This window comes from Miscanthus floridulus, chromosome 18 (assembly GCF_019320115.1).
Source record: "Miscanthus floridulus cultivar M001 chromosome 18, ASM1932011v1, whole genome shotgun sequence".
NCBI lineage: Eukaryota > Viridiplantae > Streptophyta > Magnoliopsida > Poales > Poaceae > Miscanthus > Miscanthus floridulus.
The window spans coordinates 65,002,954-65,019,494 of NC_089597.1; the positions used below are offsets into that span (position 1 = coordinate 65,002,954).

A 16,541-nucleotide genomic window follows, 5' to 3' on the forward strand; every position below is an offset into this window, starting at 1 on the left:
GCTTATTAAAAATTCCTACAACAATACTTAACAAACTGGTTAGACAAGTCACCTACCACAATTCTAGTTTCTATTATTTCTAGCCACACAATGACTATGGCACTATACTAAGTTAGTGTGCTCTCAAAGGCTAACTAAAGAGCCACACTAACCAAACTAACAAGCCCTCACAACTAGCTACACTAAAGAGCTTGATAACTAGTTTGTGGTAATGTAAAGTGAGAGAGCAAGATAGTGATATCGCCATGTTGAGGAATGAACCAATCAATCACAAGAATGAAAACCAATGAAGACCAATCACCTTGAAGTCAAATGATGACACAATGATTTTTATCGAGGTTCACTTGCTTGCCGACAAGCTAGTCCTCGTTATAGCGATTCACTCACTTGGAGGTTCACGCACTAATTGACATCACACGCCAAACCCTCAATAGGGTGTCGCACAACCAACACAAGATGAGGATCACACAAGCCACGAGCAATTCACTAGAGTACCTTTTGGCTCTCCGCTGGGGAAAGGTCAAGAACCCCTCACAATCACCACGATAGGAGCCGGAGACAATCACCAATCTTCGCTTGACGATCCTCGCTGCTCCAAGCTGTCTAGGTGGTGGCAACCACCAAGAGTAATAAGCAAATCCCGCAGCGAAACACGAACACCAAGTGCCTCTAGATGCAAACACTCAAACAATGCACTTGGATTCACTCCTAATCTCACAAAGATGATGAATCTATGATGGAGATGAATGGGAGGGCTTTGGCTAAGCTCACAAGGTTGTTATGTCAATACAAATGGCCAAGAGAGTGAGCTAGAGCCAGCCATGGGGCTTAAATAGAAGCCCCCCACAAAATAGAGTCGTTGTACCCCTTCACTAGGCATTGCTCGGGGTGACCGGACGCTCCGGCCAGATTGACTGGACGCACCCTGCCAGCGTTCAGTCAACGGATGGCTGCCACGTCATCTCTCTCTTCAAATACTGAGCACCCGATCCCAATGGTCAAGTGATGACCAGACGTAGTATAGTGCCACGACTGGACGCAGGACCCCAGCGTCTGGTCACTTCTAGTAAGGTTCCAGCTATGACCGAACGCGTCAGTTAGATCACGACCGAACGTAGGACCCAAGCGTTCGGTAACTTCCAGTAAGCCTCCACTCATGACCAGACGTGTCCGGTCATGACCGACCGGACTCACCCAGCGTCCGGTCACTCACTTCTCCTCTGTGTGCTACCACGTCAGCAGGACCGGACGTGTCTCGCCAGCGTCTAGTCATGAAGTGACCCAGCGTCCGATCGAAGACCGACGCCAGTGTCTTCACTGCTTCCACTAACCGAACGCACCGGTCTAGTTGAGGCCAACGTCCGGTGCACTCTGTGAAACCCTATCTTTTCTGTACAGTGCGCTGGTGGCACCGTTGGACTATCTACACTCTACGGGCGGACACTCCGCCGGTGAAGTTTCTTACCCTTGCTCCCAAGTGCTAAACACAATGTGTATCACCTTTGTGTATGTGTGTTAGCATATTTTTCACAAACATTTTCAAGGGTGTTAGCACTCCACTAGATCCTAAATGCATATGCAATGAGTTAGAGCATCTAGTGGCACTTTGATAACCGTATTTTGATACGAGTTTCATTCCTCTTAATAGTATGGCTATTGAACCTAAATGTGATCACACTCACTAAGTGTCTTGATCACCGAAATGAAAAGGCTCCTACCATTTATACCTTTGCCTTGAGCCTTTTATTTTTCTTTTACTTCTTTTCCAAGTCCAAGCACTTGATCATCACCATGGCAACACCATCATCATGCCTTGATCTTCATTTGCTTCACCACTTGGAGTAGTGCTACCTATCTCATAATCACTTTGATAAACTAGATTAGCACTTAGGGTTTCATCAATTCACCAAAACCAAACTAGAGCTTTCACCAGCATCCTATGTCCTCCACTGACCTTGCCACTACCTACAAATACCCCCCTGCCTCTCTATACTATAAATAGAGGGTGTGGAGCTCGGTGGAGAAGTGCCCCATTCATTTCCAAGCTCTCTAAGCTTCTCTTAGCTTTCTAGCTTAGCTTAGCTATAGAGTAGTAGTCTAGTAGTGGAGTAGAGCAAGAGCGGAGCTACTCTCAGAGTCCAAAAGAGTCTTCTGGGTCTGGTATAGCTCCTTTGTAATTCTTTCATTTCAACATTTACTTTATTTATTTAAGTACTTTATTCTAGTATTATTGCTTTGCTTTACTTTAAGTACTTAGTCATTAGTGTCCATCATTAGTGAGCTTAGGTGCTTGTTGTTTGGCATTAGTAGCATAGGTTATCTTATAATTAGTAGTCTTTCGTTAGTACCGGTTCCACCGTCTGGTTAGGGTGCTTTGATCTTATTTCATCAGAGCTCGGATCGAAGTAGTAAGTTTATAGATTAAGCGTGGTTCTTAGGCTATAGATTACCTGTGGATACGGCTAGGCCTCGGGATAGATTGTGGTAGGTGGCAAGTGGTGACAACCTTGTTCATCCTCTGTATTCCACCAAGATAGGTCTAGTTATTAAATCGTAGGGCTCATGGCAGACCTTGCCTATTTAACTCTCCTAGTTAGTAGGCGAGCTATGCCCCAAAGTACTATCGTATTTCTCCTAGTCATTTGTTTACCTTAGTTACTAGAAAAATAAATCGCTCACTCTCCCACCTAGCTATCTCTAGGTTAGCTTGTATTTAGTAGTTAGTTTAGGTAGTTTACATTCATCCTTCACTATCGTTCACCTACCTAGAATCAACTTTAGCCTTCCTTTAGCAAATCCTAGTCCAATTATAAATTCTAGCCTTCCGCCTTTCTATGGGAAAATATAAATTCGACACTTGGTACTCACTGAGCGAAGTGCTTCGTGACAGTTCTGTGCGCTTGTGGAATCCTCCAATAGTTGTTAAGAAATATCAACATCGGGCGGGATTGATTGTTCCACCCATTGTTATTCTGTCAGAACCCATTGTTGATATATGCGGCGTCTTCACGGGTCTCGGGGCAATCATTCCCCGAGTGTTCGACTTCACCACAAACCTCACATGTCATATGTTAGTCCATGGCCTGGACGATGCTCTTCATTGCTTCTTTATCAGCGGCACGTTAGTCTAGTCTTAGCAATAGGTCCATTTTTGCGGCAAGCATATCTGTCTCCTTAATGGTATGCATGCCTTTTTGTTGTTTTCTTTCTTCCCCATAGCTTTGATTGGACACCATCTTGTCGATGAGAGCCATGGCTCTATCGATGGTGAGGGAAAGAAATGTGCCTCCAGCAGCTGCATCTATGTGCCCCTTCAACATGGGCGTCAGCCCCTCGTAGAAGTTCTGGAGCACAATCCAATTCTCTATCCCGTGGTGTAGGCAGGCTTGGATGTAATCCTATATCCTCTCCCATGCCTCAGGGATAGATTCCATGGAATTCTGCTAGAAGTTTGAAATTCTCCCCCTCAGGGCATTGGTTTTGCCCATGGGGAAGAACTTTGCGAGGAACGTCGTAGAACATTTGTCCCATGTGTTGACGGTTTTCTTGTCCTTGTAAAACCACTACTTTGCCTTCCCCACGAGGGAGAAGGGAAACAGATGGAGCCTGATGCTTGCTGGTGCGACATCTTTTATGACTGATTGTGTCGCACAGCTCAAGGAAGTGCTGAAGGTGTGCACTTGCGTCCTCACTAGGCAAACCATAGAACTAGTTTGCCTGCACCATCATTATGGGCATATTGGCAACAGTAGGGGTGGAGTAGTCGCGGAGTGACTTGGCCATGAGTGAAGTAGCGGACAGGTGCTGGGGTGACTGGTTCACTTGCCGACGGAGTAGCAGAAGAAGAAGTGGCATGGGACTGGTTCTTCCTTAGGAGTGCCTCCGGATTATCGGTGTAGTTTTTCGGCAGGTTGTAACCGGTCATACACTATCCTGTTTTCATCCACAATAGGAGAAAACAAGCAGAGTTAGCCTGCACAAACTATGGCTACCATTCATGCATATGATCATGATCATGTCCTACTAGATTCTTTTAACCTTGCCTTCCACGGCAACTGCGCCAGAAATGCTTATTGGCATTTCTTAGTGCAATCACCAAGTATGGAGATGGAATCCATTCCTAGCAACGGCACTAGAAATGCATGTTGGTATTTCTTAGCACCATCACTAAGATTTAGATAAATCTTAGCAACGCTGCCAAGGAACACCAACATGATAGTTCTTAACGATTACAGAAGCAATATCCGCAAGCACACGGATCTATCGTTGTAGCATTTCACCCGAAAGTATTCAGGGTATCATTATTTATATTTTCCCAAAGGAAGGCATGGTATAAAGCTTCTAGCATGGATATGAACAAGATTACATGCTTGCATAGTCAACCAAAGTTTATAACAGGGGTAAAAATGGTATTTTCAGGATAATGGACGCACACTTTGATTGCCTAAGGCACGAGTGAGCTCATTTACCTCCTTCTTGAGGTTCTCATTTTCCACCATTAGTGATGTATCATTCATAGGTGGAGTGGTAATGATTTTGCTACAAGAAGTATTAGTGGGAGCAACAAAAATAGATTCATCAATAAGATCACATGTTAGTCCCACATCACATGATATGGTCACTTGCTCCTTCTTGGCTTCCTCCACTTTGACTTGCTCAATGAGAGAGGAGTGAGCCTTTTCAAGCTTAGAGTGAGCTTTGTCAAGCTTCTCATGGGCTTCCATTAGCCTCTCATGAGTGGCATTGAGCTCATCAAAGGATTGCTCAAGAGATTTTAGCTTCTTGCACAATTCTTTGCACTCCTTTCTCTTCATCTCATTGCAAGCGTGCACTTGCTCACACATATCAAAGAGCTCCTACTTGGTGTACTCCTCATCATCAGCATCATCATCATCCCTACAAGAATCACTTTCACATTCATCATCACTCTCATCATATTTTACCTTGGTAGGCTTTGCCATGAGGCATGTCAATGGAGTGTCGAAGATGGATAGCTTCTTGTTGATGGCGATGCTTGCTAATGCTCTCTTGAGATGTTTCTTGTCATCATCACTAGAGCTATCATCATCCGAAGAGCCATCACTATCCCATGTGACCACATAGCCTCCACCTTTCTTCTTCTTTTGAAAGGTCATTCTCTTCTCCTTCTTTTCTTTCTTATCCTTGTTGTGCTTCTTCTTCTCATCCTCATCATTGTCACTATTGTAAGGACAATTTGCTACAACATGATCGGGGCTCTTGCAATTATAGCATCTTCTCACATATTCTTTGCTTTTAGTGTGATCTCTTCTCTTTCTTGCACCATAGCCCTTCTTCTTCATGAACTTGCCCATCTTGCGAATAAAGAGAGACATAGCTTCATCATCAATATCACTAAGATCATCATCACTTGATTCTTTCTTGGACTTGCCCTTGTTCTTTGATGATGATGAGCTAGCCTTGAATGCTATGCTTTTCTTCTTCTTGTCTTCTTCTTTTTTCTTGTCATCCTTGTCATCCCCCTCCCTTTCCACATGGTATGTCTCTTGTGTCATGACATCACCTAGTACTTGGTTGGGGGTAATGTCCTTCAATCCTCCTCTTATGATGAGCAATCTTAACATCTCAAATCTTGGAGGTAGGCACATCAAGAATAGGTGAGAGACATCATCATTCTTGATCTTTTCTCCCAAAGCCTTCAAGTCATTGACAATTACTTGTAACCGATGGAACATCTCCGGAATGCTCTCATCATCTTTCATTTTGAAGCTTGTCAACTTGTCCTTGAGAATATACGACTTGGCACTCTTCACCTCCGGTGTGCCCTCATAAGTTTCCTCCAATCTTGTCCACACCTCATTAGCTCTCTCACAATCCTTGATTTGCTCAAACACCTTGGAATCAATGGCATTGTATATGGTGTTGAGAGCCATTGTATTGCATTGCTTGTTGGTTCTATCTTGGATGGTGGGATTGTCGGGATCAATGATGGCATAATCATTTTCGGTCACTTCCCATACTTGATCATTGATTGAACCAAGATACATTTTCATCTTTCTCTTCCAATAGTCATAGCTTGTGCCATCAAAGAAAGGTGGTTTGCCCCCCACATGGTTGAACACAACTTGAGCCATAATTTGACACCGAGGTTGTTAAGTCTTCAATCAAATGGTGACCACGGCTCTGATACCACTTGAAAGGTCCTAGTATGGCTAGAGGGGGCGTGAATAGCCTATTTAAAAATCTACAAATCAACTAGAGCAATTTGATTAGTATGACAAATAGCGTAATGCAAACTTGCTCTAGCTCTACAAGGGTTGCAAGCCACCTATCCAACAATTCTAGTTGCAATGATTACTTAGGCACACAAACTTGCTATGTAATTACTCACTAAGAGCTCTCAACCTTGCTACTCTAAAGAGCTCAACTAGATGAATGTAAATAATAAAGCAAGCTCTCAATTCTAATTACACTAAAGAGCTTGTGTCAACTAGTTTGCAAGAATGTAAATAAGTGAGTAGGGTGATTATACCGACGTGTAGGGGATGAACCAATCACAAGATGAATATATAGCCAATCACCGGGAGAATGCCAAAGACAAGAGACAATCGATTTTCTCCCGAGGTTCATGTGTTTGCCAACACGCTACGTCCCCGTTGTGTCGACCAACACTTGGTGGTTCAGTGGCTAAGAGGTGTTTCACAAACCTCGTCCACACGATAGGACACCACAAGAACTGACCCACAAGTGAGGTAACTCAATGACACGAGCAATTTATTAGAGTTACCTTTCAGCGCTCCGCCGGGGAAGGTACAACTCCCCTCATAATCACCGGAGATGGCCACGAACAATCACCAACTCGTGCCTATCCTCCACCGCTGCACCGAGCCGTCTAGGTGGTGGCAACCACCAAGAGTAACAAGCGAAATCCGTAGCGCAACACGAATACCAAGTGCCTCTAGATGCAATCACTCAAGCAATGCACTTGGATTCTCTCCCAATCTCACAAAGATGATGAATCAATGATGGAGATGAGTGGGAGGACTTTGGCTAAGCTCACAAGGTTGCTATGTCAATGAAAATGTGCAAGAATTTTCCCTTGAGCCAGACATGGGGCTATAAATAGAGCCCCAGTCAAATAGAGCCGTTATACCCCTTCACTGGGTAAAATGCGCTCTGACCGGACGCTCCGGTCATACTGACTGGACCCTGGACTCAGCGTCCGGTCTCTCGATGGACGCCACGCGTCACTTGCTTCAGACATAGTTCGTCATATTCCAATGGCTATGAAACTGACCGGACGCATCCGGCCAAACTGACCGGACGCTGAAGCCTCAGCGTCCGGTCGTTTCCAGTAAGCTCCCCGAGGCGTATTTCTTCGATCGGACGCAGACCAGCGTCCGGTGCAATACCCTAGGTACTGTGCCAACTGACCAGTTCGACCGGACGCATGCTGTCAGCGTCCGGTGATTTTAGACCCAGCGTCCGGTCAGTTGACCGACGCCAGCATCTTCATGACCAACTCATTTTCACTTCTAACTTCTTCACCCTTGCTCCAATGTGCCAACCACCAAGTATATCAACTTGTGCACATGTGTTAGCATATTTTCACAAACATTTTCAAGGGTGTTAGCACTCCACTAGATCCTAAATGCATATGCAATGAGTTAGAGATTCTAGTGGCACTTTGATAACCGTATTTCGATACAAGTTTCACTCCTCTTAATAGTACGGCTATCTATCCTAAATGTGATCACACTCACTAAGTGTCTTGATCACTAAAACAAAATGGCTCCTACATTATATACCTTTGCCTTGAGCCTTTTGTTTTTCTCTTTCTTCTTTTCCATGTCCAAGCATTTGATCATCACCATGCCATCACCATCGTCATGATCTTCGCCATTGCTTCATCACTTGGAGTAGTGCTACCTATCTCATAATCACTTTGATAAACTAGGTTAGCACTTAGGGTTTCATCAATTAACCAAAACCTAAACTAGAGCTTTCAACCCCACTGCTTGAACTAGATTGAGGTCAAGTTATCAGCTCTACCTTTGAATGGCAGTCTTTGGTAGATTCATTAAGTTACCGATATTGCTTATTGCTTTCATTGTTTATCTAATTACAGCAATATCACTCTGTCCGATTGAGATTGATCTGGATTGGCCTTATATCTTATTTAACCCATCGTTTACTAATCTTAAACTGATCTAATCTACATCTTAAACGATGAGTTATGTTTTTATTGGCTATTTTATATCAATCTTAATCGTAAATAGTGTGCGGTTAAGGCATGTTCGATCTTGAGTAGATCTATTGGTTAGCGAGAACCGTTCCATGGCCCGTTATCACGGCCTGTGGGATTCTGCCTCTCACCCCACTGTTAGCACTGTGGAGTGGGGATCGTTAGTTGATAGATCCGTTCCTGAGAAGGCATGACCTTAACTTGCGCTATGCCTGAATCGGCTATTTAGCCGATATCGAATGCTTTCACGAACAGCTCACATCACGAGATCGTTGAAGTAGAGATAAGTTGAAAGATGTATTAGCCCCATGATCTTGTTATTGTATTACGGCCTGCATGATTCTGCCTCATGCCCCACTGATATTAGTAATGAGTTAGGGTCATCAAGTCTATTGTTGTTTCTACGGCCTGCATGATTCTACCTCATGCCCCACCGGTCATGGTGATAGATGAGGTCTAACATGTTCATTAAATTTATCTTTATTAGATGGTTGAGTGGTGTTGAATTGTTTCTTTACATAAACAGGAGTTCGGTTACTTGTAATCATTGGCTCAGTATAAACCGACCATCATCGATATCTTATTGCCATTGATTAATGTTTGCTTAAATGATATTTATTATGAATGATAACCGATTCTTCTTACACGACCCCATGAGCTCTAACTGACTTATTCTCATGAATATACTGGGATCGGCTATTTAGCCGATTTCCTTTCACATCGGCTCTCACAGCCGTACTTTCAGAACTGTCTGGCAACACCGGCAAGTTCCGCCCTTAATTACTAATGAACTTTCTCTCCTTGTCAATTGCAGGGTCAAATTGACTGGCACACCTCGAGAGGATTGCGCAGGATCAACCACCCCTGTGCTGAAGCTAGGCGGATCTGCTCCATCAAGCGGACCCTTCTGGCTTGCTGCGTGTGTCCTCAGGCACGGGACGAAATTCTTTGTCGATAGGAATTTTTATAATGTTCCTAATTCTATAATATTTTTGTACTCCTTTGATCATGAATCTCTCTTTTGAAGAAATGCATTTTATTTGAAAGTATGGACTATCTTATTTCTTTCTTTCTTTCTTTCTTTTTCTTCTCTTCATGCTCTTTGGCATGCTTTCTTTTTTCTCTCTCATGCCTTTTGGCATGGATATTTTTTCTTTTCTCTCTCCTTTTTTTAGCATAGCCCATACTTTTCTTTTTGGCTTATGAAACTTTAGAAAGAGAGACTCATGATAAATGAATGGAGTAATTATTTGGTGGATGAAAAGACATGTTTTTTCGTAACTCTCAGTGTAAGAGTCAGCAGTTTATTTGTGGGTGTACGTGTGTCTTGATCATGGGCGCACAGTGTTCGCCTAAACGGCCTAAATGGCTGATTAAACGGCCAGTAAACGATAAATGGTGGTAAACTATTTTGTTTAGGGGGTAAATGGAAATTAAACGGTTGACCATTTAAATGGTAAAAAACGGGAAAACGGTCTAAACGACCTAAACGAAATGGAGATAAACAGTATTAAACTAGGCTAAACAATTGTTTAAACGGCTGTTTAGGCGAACACGAGGTAAATCTAGTTCAGTTTTGTATTGATAAATTTGTATACTTAAGTTTATTATATTTATAAATGTGTACACTTGATATATTACATGCATAAATATCTATATTTGGTTCTTTTCACATGCATAAATATATATACATACCAAAATAATTGATTTTTACTCGGATAAATATGTATAAATGCTAGAATACTTGATTTTCTACATGCATATATATAATTATATGTATTTTTTTAAGTACAAAACCGTTTAGACCGTTTAACTTTGTTGAAACATCATGTAAACAGCCTAAACGCTAAACGAAGGGCGACCGTGTAAAGACCGTTTACCGTTTAAGAAAACATTGTGGGCGCATGACGAGAATCTCAACAAGGGTCACAAACAATTGGACAAAGCTCAATGCAGTAACAAGTAGTATATGACTAAGATTTTTGTATTTGAATATTGTCATATAGCCTTGGTAGGTATTCATAATCATTGAGGAACTTTTGAATTTTAGCATTTTTGAAATTAAAAACTCTGGATGTCTAGGTTTTCTTAGAACAAATTTATAGCAAATTCTATTTGTACCATATCATAACTCGCAACAACTTAGAAAAGGAGCATGGTTTGCAACCCATAAGTTTTCTAGTTTTTAAGATGAGACATTTTTAGCCAACAAACTTAAATCTTGGGGAATACTAAGTTACAGCCTAGGCACATATGATTATAGACAGAGCAACTTTTCCTCATTTCAACTTAGGAGAAACTAAATATTCCTAAAACACATATGAAGAGTAGAATTCATAATTTTTGTTGTTTTTATCATATTTCATTTTTTGGTATTTTTAATTTTTTAATTTTTTTTAAATGCCAATAATTAAATAAATGTAGAAAATGAAAATGTGAAAAATAAAAGATACAAGTTACCTTTTGCGGGGTCCTCCCCCAAGCTAGCTCGAGGCCTATGGTCCAAGATTGCTTTGTGACGGCTCCGAGGTAAGTTATTGGTTTTTATTATGTATATTTTTATATGATTTTACTAATAAGTTTATTCCATGTCTATACTTAGTAGTTTTGGTACAATGATCAAACTAGACATAATGTTTAATTTGATTAAGGTGGGCTAATTAATCTAAGCACTATGCTTAATTTAAAAAACCTATGAAAGTATGATTGCACAAAAAATCATACCCAAAACCAAAACATACTTGTATAGAGCATGGTAGGATAGTGAGGATTTATTTAAGTGAAGTTATATGAAAGTTGAGCTAATTATTGTTATTTTTTTCTTTTAACATGCATAACTATAGTTTTATTATCTAGAAATTATGATCATAAAAGATAACTACCGACTTACCTTCGGTAAGGGTTCATTGTTTAAAGTCTAATGAGCATGACTCTTCTCCCTTCATTTCTTGCTCGATGAAGGTACATCCGTGTCCGGAGAAGTGGACGTGGATAACTGCACTTTGTTTGGTCTCCACGCCATTTTGTTTGATTTGGGTGGTGTAGTGGTGGACTTTGGAGCTTCCTCTTTTTGTTTCCACACCGTTTTCTTCTTTGGTGGTGTGGGAACAACCTTCAGAGTTTCTTCTTTTTGCTTTGGGTTGTTCTTCTTTAGCTTCGGCCTCTTTTTATTTTCTTTATTCTTTTTGACGAGGCTGTCCACCAGTTGAGGTTGTATCTCAACCTCCTTAATGCCTTGTGGATTTGGCCCGCACTTGATTCTGATCATGGAACATTGCTCCTGTTGGGGCCGAAAGTCGAACTTTTCTTCTTTGCCATTGATATTGAAGCGGATTTCTCTTACTCCAACATCAATTTGTGCTCCCGCGATGCTTAAGAAGGGTCGCCCAAGGATGAGGGGCGACTCTTTTGTTGTTTCCATATCTAGCACTACGAAGTCGTCTGGGACAAAGTAACTCTAGATTTTCACTGGGATATCTTCAGCAATCCCTACCGGATAGAGGACTATCGAGTTCACCGATTGGAGCATCATTGGCATTGGCGCTAAATGCATGAAGTTTAGCTTGTCAAATACTGACCTTAGGCATTACACTGACGCTAGCCCCTAGATCGCACAAGGCATGATCAAACCGCTAGGCCCCGATTGAGCACGTGATTGTGGAGCACCCAGTGTCTTTCTTTTTCTCAGGTAGACGGTTGAGTATAGCTGCGCTACACTCTTCCGTCAGCTTTACGACCTCGTGGATGGCAATGGTCGCTTGTTGTTGATGATACATTTGATGTACTTTGCGTAAGAAGGTACATGTGAGACGTCCATAAGGGGGACGCTCACATGTATCTTATCTATCATCTCGACAAAATGAGAAAATTGCTCGTCCACGGCTTGCTTTCTATTTTTTGTAGGAAACGGACAAGTAGCTGGTGTCGATGAAGTCTTGTGGTGCCATTTCCTTTTCTTCTTGATCTTTTTGTGTTTTCGTTGATGAAGAAGATCCCTCCTCCTGTTGCCCTTGTGCTTTCCCTGTTTTATTGTTAGGGTTCGGTGGATCACGAGTGGACTTACCACCCCTCGTGGTCACTACATTAACCTTTTCAAGGAAATTGTCGGGTTGCCCCTGGATCTTCCCTTCATTATTAACAGGAATAGCGGCAGCAATTTGATTTAACTATGTTTCTATCATTTTATTAAAGCTCAATTGATTTTTGACAGAGGAAGATAGATCTTCTATTTTTGAGTTAATATTTTCTAGCATTTTGTCATTATATGTTAGCTTTTTAGTAAGTCTTTCATTTATTTTAACTTGACCTAGAACTAGGTCTTTCAAGGATGGTTGATTCGAATTGAAATTTGAGCTAAAATTCGAATTACCTCCTTGTGGGTATTGACGGTCACTAACACCCATTTTGACCATAAACATTTCACCCAAAAGCATGGCAAAGTAAGGTAAATCACATCACATGTGAAGAATTTTGTTTATAATTCACCTAGTTTCACTTGTACTTGTAGAATTATTTGTATGCAGGAAATATGGCAAAATTTGGCCAAAATGGTGACAAACATGGACCAAGGAAGCAAGTGGACGTGGCAAGAGGCCTTGGGCCTGCTGCCTGGCACTACAAGGGAGTCGCCTGGCCCCTCAAGTGGCCCTACCACGTCACCGATCCATGGGAGCTGCTCCTAAGCCAATCACAAGCTTCCATTCAAGTCAGGTTTGATCAACGGACAAGATTTGATGCCGGTGGATTCATGGGCCCATTGTCATAGACTTGGGAGCTCTCCACCGACTTACCTACCAAGTTTCACCATGTGTTGGTTTCACAACCGCATTGGAGGAGCAACCATAGCGCTACAATGCAATGGTGGTGGATCCTAGGGCTGGCCAGCGCCCCCTAGCGCCGCCCAGCTAAAAGGTCCTAATGGCTAGAGGGGCGGTGAATAGCCTATTAAAAATTCCTACAACAATACTTAACAAACTGGTTAGACAAGTCACCTACCACAATTCTAGTTTCTATTATTTCTAGCCACACAATGACTATGGCACTATACTAAGTTAGTGTGCTCTCAAAGGCTAACTAAAGAGCCACACTAACCAAACTAACAAGTCCCTCACAACTAGCTACACTAAAGAGCTTGATAACTAGTTTGTGGTAATGTAAAGTGAGAGAGCAAGATAGTGATATCGCCATGTCGAGGAATGAACCAATCAATCACAAGAATGAAAACCAATGAAGACCAATCACCTTGAAGTCAAATGATGACACAATGATTTTTATCGAGGTTCACTTGCTTGCCGACAAGCTAGTCCTCGTTATAGCGATTCACTCACTTGGAGGTTCACGCACTAATTGGACATCACACTCCAAACCCTCAATAGGGTGTCGCACAACCAACACAAGATGAGGATCACACAAGCCACGAGCAATTCACTAGAGTACCTTTTGGCTCTCCGCTGGGGAAAGGTCAAGAACCCCTCATAATCACCACGATAGGAGCCGGAGACAATCACCAATCTTCGCTTGACGATCCTCGCTGCTCCAAGCTGTCTAGGTGGTGGCAACCACCAAGAGTAATAAGCAAATCCCAGCAGCGAAACACGAACACCAAGTGCCTCTAGATGCAAACACTCAAACAATGCACTTGGATTCACTCCTAATCTCACAAAGATGATGAATCTATGATGGAGATGAATGGGAGGGCTTTGGCTAAGCTCACAAGGTTGTTATGTCAATACAAATGGCCAAGAGAGTGAGCTAGAGCCAGCCATGGGGCTTAAATAGAAGCCCCCCACAAAATAGAGTCGTTGTACCCCTTCACTAGGCATTGCTCGGGGTGACCAGGACGCTCCTGGCCAGATTGACTGGACGCACCCTGCCAGCGTTCAGTCAACTGGATGGCTGCCACGTCATCTCTCTCTTCAAATACTGAGCACCCGATCCCAATGGTCAAGTGATGACCAGACGTAGTATAGTGCCACGACTGGACGCAGGACCCCAGCGTCTGGTCACTTCTAGTAAGGTTCCAGCTATGACCGAACGCAGTCAGTTAGATCACGACCGAACGTAGGACCCAAGCGTTCGGTAACTTCCTAGTAAGCCTCCACTCATGACCTAGACGTGTCCGGTCATGACCGACCGGACTCACCCAGCGTCCGGTCACTCACTTCTCCTCTGTGTGCTACCACGTCAGCAGGACCGGACGTGTCTCGCCAGCGTCTAGTCACTGAAGTGACCCAGCGTCCGATCGAAGACCGACGCCAGTGTCTTCACTGCTTCCACTAACCGAACGCACCGGTCTAGTTGAGGCCAACGTCCGGTGCACTCTGTGAAACCCTATCTTTTCTGTACAGTGCGCTGGTGGCACCGTTGGACTATCTACACTCTACGGGCGGACACTCCGCCGGTGAAGTTTCTTACCCTTGCTCCCAAGTGCTAAACACAATGTGTATCACCTTTGTGTATGTGTGTTAGCATATTTTTCACAAACATTTTCAAGGGTGTTAGCACTCCACTAGATCCTAAATGCATATGCAATGAGTTAGAGCATCTAGTGGCACTTTGATAACCGTATTTTGATACGAGTTTCATTCCTCTTAATAGTATGGCTATTGAACCTAAATGTGATCACACTCACTAAGTGTCTTGATCACCGAAATGAAAAGGCTCCTACCATTTATACCTTTGCCTTGAGCCTTTTATTTTTCTTTTACTTCTTTTCCAAGTCCAAGCACTTGATCATCACCATGGCAACACCATCATCATGCCTTGATCTTCATTTGCTTCACCACTTGGAGTAGTGCTACCTATCTCATAATCACTTTGATAAACTAGATTAGCACTTAGGGTTTCATCAATTCACCAAAACCAAACTATAGCTTTCACCTAGCATCCTATGTCCTCCACTGACCTTGCCACTACCTACAAATACCCCCCTGCCTCTCTATACTATAAATAGAGGGTGTGGAGCTCGGTGGAGAAGTGCCCCATTCATTTCCAAGCTCTCTAAGCTTCTCTTAGCTTTCTAGCTTAGCTTAGCTATAGAGTAGTAGTCTAGTAGTGGAGTAGAGCAAGAGCGGAGCTACTCTCAGAGTCCAAAAGAGTCTTCTGGGTCTGGTATAGCTCCTTTGTAATTCTTTCATTTCAACATTTACTTTATTTATTTAAGTACTTTATTCTAGTATTATTGCTTTGCTTTACTTTAAGTACTTAGTCATTAGTGTCCATCATTAGTGAGCTTAGGTGCTTGTTGTTTGGCATTAGTAGCATAGGTTATCTTATAATTAGTAGTCTTTCGTTAGTACCGGTTCCACCGTCTGGTTAGGGTGCTTTGATCTTATTTCATCAGAGCTCGGATCGAAGTAGTAAGTTTATAGATTAAGCGTGGTTCTTAGGCTATAGATTACCTGTGGATACGGCTAGGCCTCGGGATAGATTGTGGTAGGTGGCAAGTGGTGACAACCTTGTTCATCCTCTGTATTCCACCAAGATAGGTCTAGTTATTAAATCGTAGGGCTCATGGCAGACCTTGCCTATTTAACTCTCCTAGTTAGTAGGCGAGCTATGCCCCAAAGTACTATCGTATTTCTCCTAGTCATTTGTTTACCTTAGTTACTAGAAAAATAAATCGCTCACTCTCCCACCTAGCTATCTCTAGGTTAGCTTGTATTTAGTAGTTAGTTTAGGTAGTTTACATTCATCCTTCACTATCGTTCACCTACCTAGAATCAACTTTAGCCTTCCTTTAGCAAATCCTAGTCCAATTATAAATTCTAGCCTTCCGCCTTTCTATGGGAAAATATAAATTCGACACTTGGTACTCACTGAGCGAAGTGCTTCGCTGACAGTTCTGTGCGCTTGTGGAATCCTCCAATAGTTGTTAAGAAATATCAACATCGGGCGGGATTGATTGTTCCACCCATTGTTATTCTGTCAGAACCCATTGTTGATATATGCGGCGTCTTCACGGGTCTCGGGGCAATCATTCCCCGAGTGTTCGACTTCACCACAAACCTCACATGTCATATGTTAGTCCATGGCCTGGACGATGCTCTTCATTGCTTCTTTATCAGCGGCACGTTAGTCTAGTCTTAGCAATAGGTCCATTTTTGCGGCAAGCATATCTGTCTCCTTAATGGTATGCATGCCTTTTTGTTGTTTTCTTTCTTCCCCATAGCTTTGATTGGACACCATCTTGTCGATGAGAGCCATGGCTCTATCGATGGTGAGGGAAAGAAATGTGCCTCCAGCAGCTGCATCTATGTGCCCCTTCAACATGGGCGTCAGCCCCTCGTAGAAGTTCTGGAGCACAATCCAATTCTCT

General features: G+C 42.6%; 1 non-coding gene across 1 annotated transcript; it reads left to right on the top strand.

Annotated features, from left to right (window-relative positions):
• Nucleotides 1–3,366: 3,366 nt before the first annotated feature.
• On the top strand, nt 3,367–3,473 carry LOC136524930 (small nucleolar RNA R71). The gene has a single exon (XR_010776277.1). It is a non-coding gene; the product is annotated as a small nucleolar RNA R71 (small nucleolar RNA).
• Nucleotides 3,474–16,541: the final 13,068 nt, after the last annotated feature.